We start from the raw sequence: 11,240 nt of genomic DNA, 5'->3' as shown, positions 1-11,240 counted from the left end.
GGCTTAGAAATAATCTCTCCATCAGCCAGGCAGCAGGCAGGAACAGCAGCCGCTGCTCTGCCAACCGCCTGGAAGGCAAGGAGGGCTGTCATCCCTCCCCGCCAAGGAGGAGCAGAACTCGGAAGGGGTGGAGGGCAGCCAGGGACTGGGGCATCTGCCTTTATCTGTCCCTGGGCTCCTGGGGATGTGTTGATGATGGGGAGGTGCCCAGGAAGAGGCTCCAAGAGGAACTTTTTCTGCTTTTAACCAGCCCAGGCCTGGGACAGGTTCCGGGAAACCCAGCATCTGAGCACTGGGTGGGAGTCCTAGAGGCTGTGTGACGGGTCAGGACCGGGAGTGAGCTCGGAGTCATACATACCTGGCTCCCTGGCTCCCATGTGAGTGGCTGGGTGACCTTGGGCAGGCGAGCGTCAGTTTCCTTACCTGTAAAAAATATGTGAAGGAGAGGGGGTTTGGCCACAAGGCACATGGCAGGCTCCTTCTGTGGGTTTGGCTGCACACTCAGGGGAAAGAGGAAGAGGCTCAGTCCTGGGGCCTGTGTCCTGGTTTCAACTCTGTACTACCTTGCTGTGCGTCCTTGGTCGGTGACTTCACCTCTCTGGGCCTCAGTTTTCTCACTGGTCAAACGAGGACAGTCGAAACGGTGATGGCTAAAATTGCAACAGCATCTTCTCATGTAGGCGGTCAGTGTACACCGGCTCTTCTTAATTTTCTTAAGAGGTTCTGAGGCCCGGTCTCTTGGCTTCCAGAGGGGAGTTGTTATTATCAGCTCCATTCTGCAGATGAAACCCGGAGGTCCAAGGAGGAGGCTTGCTCAAGGTCACTTGCTGGCTGGAATGTGCACTGAACAGTGACTGAGTTCTGTGCAAGGATCTGGGATTGAGGAAGTCCAAGCTGGAGTCTTCCGAAGCTACTTGGAGGGGGTGGCAGGAGCAGGGTGGGGACCCCGGGGGCTCTCTGCGGCCCGGGCAGTGGAGGAATCCAAGCAGGAGCAGAGGAACTGATGGGATAGAGGCAGGGTAGCAGTTTTCAAATGGTATTGCCCCAAATCCAAGGGTTCTACTCAAAAGGCTGGAATTGGGGGAGTGACGAAGGGGAGGGCGGGGCATGAGATCCTGCCTCACCATGGCAACTTCAGTTGGGTCGGTTTCCCACAGTGAGTCCGTAAGTGTAACCCAAATTAATACTGTGGCCCCACAAGGCCCAGTCCCCACACTCGGCCCACTCTGAGACCCCGGGGTGCCTGTTAGTGATGGAGATGCTCCTCCCCCTTCCTCTGACCCTCTCCATCCCAGTCCTTTTAGACCCCACGGCTGCTCCAGAGCCTCTCAGACCAGATTCCAAAATCATCTTTCCAGCTTCTGCTGGCTTTTCCCCCTCCTCTCTCTCTCTCTGTCTCCCCACCTCCCCCAGCTCATGACTACTTGTCTTGATTTAACATCTCTGGCCAAATCTTCCCCAACCTGTTCCCCTACCTCTCAGTTCTCTTTGGATCTGAAGTGCATGTGTTCCAGTCACGAATTGACCACTTCTGGGGCTTTCCTGGTGATCCAGTGGTTAAGAGCCCCTGCTTTCAGTGCAGGGGGTGTGGATTCGATCCTTGGTCGGGGAACTAAGATCCCATATGCCGTGTGGTGTGGCCAATTTTTTTTTTTAATTAAGAAAAAGAAAAAAAATAATAATAAAAAAAAAGAAAAGAAAAAGAATTTACCACTAACCTGCTGGGTGACCATCAGCAAGTTTCTTAACCTCTCTGGGCCTCAATTCCCTCACCTGTGAAATAAAGATGACAGCACCGACTTATTGGTTTGTTATGAGTACTGGACAAGTCAGTTTATGTTTACAAGGCAGAGCACGAAGAAGAGTGTCTGGGACCAAGCAACTCCATGTAAGTGCTTGCTGTTATTATGATTATTACCTTAACAAGTCACCTGCAAGAAACCCCAAAAGGGCAGAAAGAGCCTGAGCTCTCAAGGCCAGCCTGTGGCAGGCCAGTGCTCTTGCCACAGCCCCAGTGCCGTCTCTCAACACTGTCTCTTTGTTCAGGCCATAGGGCCTTTGCCTTTAGCCTGGTGTCCTGGCCCAGGGCATTCACTGAGTCTTTCCACAGGACTTGGTAAAGTCCTGATCCCCATTTAACTTAAAGCCACTGCCTTCCTACCCACAGTATTCCCCCTTGTGCATACTTGACCTCAGCTACCCAGGAAACGTAGCCCAGCCCCCATCCCATCCCTTTCCAACCTCCGGGAATCTGGGATACAGGACAGCCTATGCCAGCGCATCCTTGCTGTCTTCTGAAAGACTGCCACCTGCCATATTTTTGTGAAGAAGGGATGGCCCGTGACCATGCATGAGTCTCCTAGGGCTGCTATAAGAAAACACACAGACGTAGTAGCTTAAAAGAATGCAACTGTGTTATCTTGTAGCTCTGGAAGCCAGAAGTGCCAAAGGGATGTTAGGGGCTAACATCAACACATTATCAGGGCTGCGTTCCTGCTGGAGTTTCTAGGGGAGAATCTGTTTCCAGTCCCGGGGGGAGCCCACATTCCTTGGCTGGTGGCTGCATTACTCTGACCTCTGCTTCTGACCCCTTCCCTGAGCCCCCTGCCTCCCTCTTATAAGGACCCTCATGATTACCTCAAGCCTGCTGGATAATCCAGGATAATCTTCGGATTTTCAGATCCTTAACTCAATCATATCTACAAAGTTCCTCTTGCCAAGTCTGTAACATATTTGCAGGTCCCAGGGATTAAGATGTAGATATCTTTAAGCCCAGCAAGACCCATTTTGGACTTCTGACCTCCAGCACTGTGACATAATGTGTGCCGTTTCAAGCTGCCAATTTTGTGGCATTTATTACAGGAGCAACAGCAAACTAATACAAACCCTAACTGGGGGAGGGGCAGGCAGGCAACAAACCAGGCATCAGAGATACTCACAATTTGTTGAGGGAAAGGTCCTTTCTTGTCCACACAGCCAGGCCTGCCAGTACCTGCTTCCAGAAGTTAAGATCCATCCATCCATGTAACATATGCTTACTGAGATCTACTCTGCCACAGCGGTTGCTCAGTTGCTGTGTGATTTTGGCAAATCATTTTCCCTCTCTGTGCCTCGGGAAAGATTGGGTAATGATAGTCCTTACCTCACAGGGTGATTATGAGGTGTGAATAAGTAAATGCATGGGAAGTGCTGACTTCAGATCCTGACATACGGTAAGTACTCAATGAGAAATTATTTCTATCATCTCCGTTATCTATAATTACAGGAGCTCAAGTCTCCTGATAACAGAGCGTGAGAAGAGCAGATCCCAGGGTGTTGTGAGTAAGCAGAGGAGGCAAATAAACGGTGGTGGGCGGTTAAGTGGTAATAACTGACTTTCTGGTGGGGGTGGGGGGAAATGCTGGTTGGTAGCATTTGCCTATTACTGTGGTGTCAATACTCCTATCATGAGACTTCATGCTGACAACAGAACATCTTGGCTCTTCTAAGCCTGTGCCGCTTTGCTCGGTGCATCACAGCACACACAGCTCACCAGGTGGCCAGGGACACGCTCCCCAAGCAGGACCCCCTGTTAAGCCTTGATGGGCAGGTGGCGAGTTTATGATGCAAGAGAGCAGACAGGCAGGTGGGAATGAAAAATTATGGGATTCTCTACCTTGCCGAGGGCTACAGACTTTTCGCTGGCCTGGGGGAGCCACTGGTGATGAAATCTGCAGTTCTCCACACTGGAATGTTCTAGCATCACTCTGGTGAGGTTGTAAAGACTCCAATGACTGGACCACATCAGTGAAATCAGAACTTCCAGGGTTTATATGCATTTTTCAGAGCCCGCAGTAGCTCACTCAGATGCTTCTGGAGGCAGTGTAAACTGACTCTTTTGTTTTTGTCTTTTGTTTCATTTCGGTTTTGACTGGCTTGCTGGATATTAGTTCCCTGACCAGGGATTGAACTCATACCGCCCGTCAGTGAAAGGGTGGAGTTCTAACCACTGGATCACCAGGGAATTCCTCTCATATGACCTTTTCAAAGGGCAAGTTGGGACTATTAACCAAAATAAGAAATTTGAATGCCCTCTGGCCCCCAGTCATATGTCTAAGAATTTATTCTGTACATATGCTTGTATATGTCTGCAAAGATGGTATAAAGATATTCATCACAGCATAGTCTGTGATTGCAGCAGATTGGAAATGACTGAAATATTCCTCATTAGGGGGTTGGTTAATAAATGGTGGTCATAAAGGCAAGAAAAAACTCCATCTGTTAGAAAGAAGCAGAATTTATACGTACTGACATGAAAGGGCCAGAAAGACAGGTAAAGTGCAGAGTGCAGGTCATTTTCAAAGCACTAGTTTGTTTGAGGTAGACAAGAAGGGTGTGTGTGTGTGTGTGTGTGTGTGTGTTGAATAGAAAATGGGTAAAACTTAGAAATTGGGGTTGCCTCTGGGACAGATTGAGGGCAGGAGGAGAAGGGGGCGACAGAGGATGAGATGGTTGGATGGCATCACCGACTCAATGGACATGAGTTTGAGCAAACTGGGGGAGATAGTGAAGGACAGAGGAGCCTGGCATGCTGCAGTCCATGGGGTGGCACAGAGTCAGACATGACTGAGTGACTGAACAACAACCGAGGAGGGAACCCCAGGGTTTGGGGAAGGGGTGAAATAGAGGGGAAATTTCCTTTTCTCTATATCATTTTGTACTGTTTGATTTTTAAAAACCATGGATGTGTATTGATTCAAAAAAACTTCTTCTTAAAATTAAAGTAATAGGCATCTTGGTGCCAGCGGAAGGAGGAGCCATCTGAAAAGAAGGAGATCATTTATCAGCACCCCCAACCCCCACCAATGGAGTGACCAGATCAAGGTCTTTATGCCGCTGGGGTCATTCAGCATGACCTCATTGGGGAAACTGAGGCAACCAAGTAATCTTTATTAAGGACTTGAAGTAAAAGCACACTCTGATCATATCCCACATTCTGAGAGTCCCAAAGTCAAGGTGCCTCCAGAAGCCAAGAGGGGTGACATGAGGCAGGTTGGGTGGGGATTGTGGGGGAACCAAAACATCAGTCACAGACGTGGAATGTGGGTCCCATATTGTGGGATCTTTACACTTGGAAGGGAGAGCTGTAACCCTGATTTTTATGCTAACTCTCTCACGTTCTGAATGTTGCCAACTCATGAGAAATTTATAAAGTGCCAACAGATATGTGCATATCTGCTGACCCGGCAATTCCGCTCCTAGGTGTATGCCCATGAGGACCGTGCACATATGCTCACCAGAAGGCATGGGTTAGGAGGCTTGTCACAGTGCTGCTGTAACAGCAGCAAATTGCAACCCCCACTAACAGGAGAGTGTGTGAACAAACCATGTGTGTTCCCACAGTGAAATACCACAGGGCAACAAGGATGCACACATCACAACCATCTGCAACAACACGGAAGAGTCTCACAGCCATTATGCTGAGTGAATGGAGCCAGACACAAATGAGCAGATACAGTGAGACTCAACAGCAGGCAAGACTAACCCATGGTAATAAAAGTCTGGAAAATGATTGCCTCTGGGGTGCATAGCGGGTTCTGGGGGCTGATTACAGTGCGTTAAACCCATGCCAAGTAATGTGTGTACTTTAGTATGCATGTTGTGTTTAATTTTTATCAGTTTAAAAAAAAAAAACCATGGAGGGCCAAATAAGACATGTCAGTGGGCTGGATTCAACCTTGGTCTCCAGTCAGGACCAGACTGTCACAGCAAATGGCTTTGGAGCGGCCAGGTTTTCAAAGCCACTCTAGCCACAGAACCTCTGTTTTTTGTCAGTCACCCCTGAACCCTGCAGTTACGCCCAGCTCTGTCTCTTCTTCAACCAGCCTCCCTCCCCCATCCTCGTGGGATTCTGAGGAAAACTAGAGAAAATTCAGCAGGGAAGGCTTACCTTTTCCCTCCCACCTCCCTTTTACCTTTCTTTTTTGAAAGGAAGATGATTGGACTAATGACAGCTGCTTCAGCTTTCTGTTTTAAAACATGGCTCAAGATGTAATTATCCCCAGTGAAAGATGCAAGCTCTTCTGGAAAGCGAGTCTGCCCTCAGGCAGTTTGCTGAAGTTGTGGGGACAGTTTCTGCTACAAAGCAAGCACATGCCATTGCTTCTGAATGCCAGGCAGCTGAGTCCTTTCACTTGGAGGAGGAATCGCTCCCCCTCCCCTCAAGGAGACAAGATGTTTTACATATTTTGATTGGGAGATTACAGAACAGAACACGTGCTAGGGTCTCAGCTCCCCCCACCCTCCAGGTGCTTGTAACTTTTTATTATGACATTTTAAAAACAAGCAGAAAAATTGCTAGACCGGTACAATGAACATCTCTATTCCCTGCCTAGGCTCATAACTGCTAGTATTTGGTCATATTGACTTTATATATGAATATATATTTTTTTTTTCTGAAACACTGCAAAATGAACTACAGACACTGTGGCAATTCACGTTGAATTCTTCAACATAGACAGTCAGAAAAATAATTTTATACATAATCAAAAAACTCATCATCACACCAAACACAATTAGTAAGAATTAACAAAAATTCCCTAACATCAGCTGATAGTCTGTAATCAAATGTCCATCTCCAAAATGTCTTTTATAGTGTTTTTTCAGACCAACATCCAATGAAAGATCACATGGCATTGGTGGATTATGTTTCTTTACTGTTTCAATTTCCAACAGTGTTCTGTTCTCCCTGCTCCTTGCCCCAACCCCCCATGACACTGGTTTTTTAAAGTGATCAGTCCAGTTGTTGGTGTAAACTGTTTGCTTCTCTTTCTAGATTTACCGCATGGTTGCCAGGTGACCTTCTCCCCCTACTCTTTCTGGAAATTAGGTCTAAAGGATTGATAACATTTGGGTTAAACAGTTTGGGCAAAAATGCTTTATAGGTTAGTTCCAGATGCTTGGTGCACCACCAGGGACGATGCCAAGACGTGGGGTGAGTGGTCGGCACAGCTAGTCAGACGAGGCTAGAAAGGCAAACAGGAGTCAGAGAGAACACGGCTTTGAATGCTGGGTTGGCACTTGGATCTTAATCAAAAGGCCTTCCAGTTATTTAAAAAAAAAAAAAAAATCAGAGAAGAATATGACCAGATCTGACCTGTGGTAGGATGCAAAGACCAGATGAAGAAAAAGATGAGGCAGGGACCCCAGTTAGGACACCACGGAAAGAGGGCAGGAGGCAGAGGGCAAGGACCCGAACAGAGTACGCGGGCAGATCTAGACGAGATTCAGGAGGAGGTTGGCAGGAGGTGCTTGGGGAGTGGAGGAGTGGGAGGAGGCTACAGTGACCCCGAAATTTCCCGTTGGGTGACGGAGCAGATGGTGGGGGAGGGGGCTGTAGCCCAGCTAGAAAGCGATGGAGAAGTTTAGGGGAGAGAGGATGTCAGCTGGAGCTTGCTAGTTAAGGGCGCCCAGGTGCAGGTGTTTGGGAATTTGGGTCCAGAGCCCCGTGAGTCTCGTCAGACGCCCCCCACCTCCCAGGAAGCTGAGTCTCGTCAGATGCCCCCCACCTCCCAGGAAGCGGAAGTGGCCCCTGGAATGGAGGACGGGAGGCAGGTGAGGGGTGATCCAGCAGGCCAGGCTGGCTTGAATTTCCTCTGGGTTCCAGGAGATGGGAGGGAGGACGCGGAGCAGCTAGGGAGCCTGGGAGGCCTGGGCCTTCGAGGGAAAGTTCCCGGATAAGAAGCCGGAAGTGAGTGGGGATTGGCCTTGAAGGGAGCGGAAGCGGGCTGGAACTGTGAACTCCCTGCCTGGTCACGGGGTCATGGCCAGATTTTCCTCCTGCCAAGAGAACCCCCGGGAGAGCCTGAGGACCACCCCCCGGCCCCCGAGGGCATTGTATGGGGACAGAGGCCCTTACGGAGTTCCCCGGGGATTCTGAACAACAAGCAGCCTGGCCGAGTCTGTGTGGCTTGGCCAACAAAAGGACCTCGGGGGTCGCCGCCCATCGTCAGGCCGCAGGTTACGTCCTGTAAAGGGGTGAAGGGGGGAGTCTTAGAGGGCCTCTCCTGCACCCCCAACCCCCCGGGAACATTGGAACTTGCATAGCTGCCCCTAAGACGCGTGCTCCAAAGCCTCCACAGAGAAAGATGCTGTTCCAGGTTTGTTCGGGGGTCACAGGCCAAGCGGGCTCTCTCTCCCACTCTGAAGTGAGAAGGGTCTCTGCTAGACGGGGTCGGGAGTTGCCTGTGAGGCCCCCCAACTTCTTGCTCCCCGTTGCACCCTTTATTTGACAGGCCAGCTCTCCACCCTCTGTGGTTGGGGAGCTCTGCCTGGTACCCACTGGGCTCTTGGGTACCTGGCAGGACAGCCAGGTAGCTATGCAGAGGGGAATGGGCTGGAGTTTTGGTCGGGTCCACAGCGCGTGGTGCGTTCTCCCCAGCGTCATGCTGCAGGGGTGAAAATGCCAATGGCAGGAGCTGAGAACTGGGAGCCCAGGAGGCCCCTGTTGGCAGTTGGGAGCCTCCAGGGTGGGCACAGGGAGGGAGAGAAGCAGGCCCACGGTCTGGTGGTCTGACCTTAGGAGGCCTCCTCTCCTGGAAACTCCAGCTTCTGAAGTGTGCCCAACCCCGCCCCACATCAAAGATATTCTTTGCTTTGTGCAAAACCATTATTGTGGTTTGGCAATATTTTGACAGGAAGGAGCTTGTTGATTTTAGGATGGGTCTGACTCCTTGGTGTGCTCTGTACGTGATTCAGATAGGCGTCTTCAAAATGGACAAGAAAGACTCAGGTTGGTTGGTTTGTTTTGGCTTTTTACTTTATTCATTTTTTAAAAAAATGGATAATTGCTTTACAGTCTTCTGTTGGTTTCTGCTGTACAGTGACGTGAATCAGCTGTAAGTATACATATATCCCCTCCTTCTCCAGCCTCCCCTCCCACCTTCCCTCCACTCCACCCTGACAGACTGGGGTTGATGTGCTGAAATATTTTGGGTGTGACTGGTCAGTGAGCAGATACAAATGTTAAGCATCAAAATCTATATTCATAGCAATTGTCTTTTCCTCATGATTTGGAGGCTTTGTTTTCACAACTGTGGATATTTTAGTTGGTGTATGAGAACCTTGAGGGTCCAGGAGCCTTGGGGGCCAGAAGGTTCTAGTTGAACAGGGGAGTTGGGGGAGAACTTGGGGCCTAGGAGAAGGACTGGGAGCCCAAGGTCTCTGGGAGGACAGTGGCAGAGGGAAGGCAAAAACTCACGTCCAAGTTCAGGATGTCAGGATAGGAGCAGTTTTAGAGGAGGGAGTCCCAGTGTTCCAAGGACAAATGGCGATGTGAGGTCATGGTGGCAAGGTGCTCCCAGGACTCTCAGTAGGAAGATGACGAAAAGCTTGAGAGACAGGCAGATGGATGCCTCTGAGTCCTTTCAATATCACACCACAGCCTCGACCAACAGGCCAGCCCGGGAGTTATTTATATTTAATTCTCTAAGGAACCTTGCCTTTGTTCGACTTTCTTATTACTATTCATTAGGGTCCAGATTCTGAAGTGAACATTCTAACCGGCAAATTTGTGTCTGGTAGAGATGAATATGATTTCTCTCTGCTAGCAAAGAAACCCACGAGGACGTGGTTGCCTTGCCCTGCAGAAGGCTCACTGGTTTTGTTTCTCACCCAGCAATCTTATCTCGATGCTCTTAGGTACCTGTAAACACTAGGTCCTCAGGTACTTCATGGATGTGCTTCACAGTCCCCTTGTTAATGAACACAATAGGTTTTCTATACGTGTTCATTCTATATTGCTACAAAAGCCTTTTTAAAAAACTTATCGAAAGTTATGTTTTGATGCCCTTTCCTAGCCAAACTTGCCTGCCAGAGCCCCAGGCATGGTAGGCCCAGGGAGCTGTTGGGACCTTTAGGGAATTTTTGGTTTTGTGCTGCCTTGATGCAAGCGGAGTAGCCCAGATCTCAGCTCAAAGTTTGTTTAGGTTGATCTGTATTTCCAGTTACCAAATTTTGTTCCAGGACTCCATTGCCATGAAACAAACCATCTCAAACTTAGTGTCATAAGATAATGAGCACTTAGTTTTTTTAGATTAATTCTTACTGGAGTGTAGTTGATTTACAACGTTGGGTTAGTTCAGGTGTACCGCAAAGTGAAACAGCTATTCATATACATATATCCGCTGTTTCTTAGATTCTTTTTCCATACAGATCATTACAGAATATTGGATAGAGTTCCTTATGCTCTACAGTAGGTTTTCTTTTTCCCCTCAGATGTTTACCTTTTTTTATGAAAAAACTTAAACCCATAAAAATTCCAATATGCAAACATAAGCAGTTGTATAATGAACCAGCATTTACCCATTACACATTAACAATTAACAACTATAATATACGGTAGCTTCTAATTACTTATCTATTTTATATGTAGTAGTGTGTATATGTCAGTCCTGGTCCCCCAATTTATTTGTCCCCCAACCCCCAAGAACACTTTATTATGCATAGGAATGAATCATGGATTCTGTGGGTCAGGAATTTGGATGCAGGACTATTGTAGGATTAGATAAGACAATACATGTATCCAGCATAAAATAAGCAGTCAAGGTTCAAAAGTATTCTTAGTGGTATTATTGCTAGTAACTTTATAAAAAAGATAACTGATCAAAGGTTATGCAGTTGTACAAAAAAGGCAAATTATAGAATCACAGAGAAAGTTTAAAAAAGAAAATAACTGGGTCTTGATTGCTTCTGATGTCCTCACAACAGCATCTTATGTTTAAGTGTGTGTGTGTGTTATCGCTAGGGAAAAAATCTCATAATTTGCTCTCATGCCTTTTAAGAGCTGTTTGCTCCAGACATATTCTGCCTTCCTGGAGATTTTGAAAATCTAGGGCAGTGATTTTCCTTAGAGGGGAGTGAGAAGGTCACTAGAAAACTGTGCTGTCCCGGGGATCTTCAATATTCTAGAACAAGCACTCAGTTGGGCAAGGTTGAGAAGCTAAAAGCAATAAAATAATTGACCTGATTAAAAAAAAACAAAACACTGCAGAAGCATTGTTCTCTGCTGGAACACAAAAACATTTGTTATCCTAAAAAGAAATGTTTCTTTGACTGGCTTTGCTGTCAGCAGAAATTTTGCCTTTTGTGCCCAATACCCTTCCTAGCTAGATAAATAGGAAGGACAGACAGAACTATCAGTTGTGTATTTAGAGCAAGTCTGGTTGGGCAGACAGCGCTGCGGAGCGGGGTGATGGTCCACT

Source organism: Bos indicus x Bos taurus, chromosome 18 (assembly GCF_003369695.1).
Source record: "Bos indicus x Bos taurus breed Angus x Brahman F1 hybrid chromosome 18, Bos_hybrid_MaternalHap_v2.0, whole genome shotgun sequence".
Classification (NCBI taxonomy): Eukaryota; Metazoa; Chordata; class Mammalia; order Artiodactyla; family Bovidae; genus Bos; species Bos indicus x Bos taurus.
The sequence above is the reverse complement of the archived record's forward strand: the minus strand, read 5'-3'. Positions refer to the sequence as shown.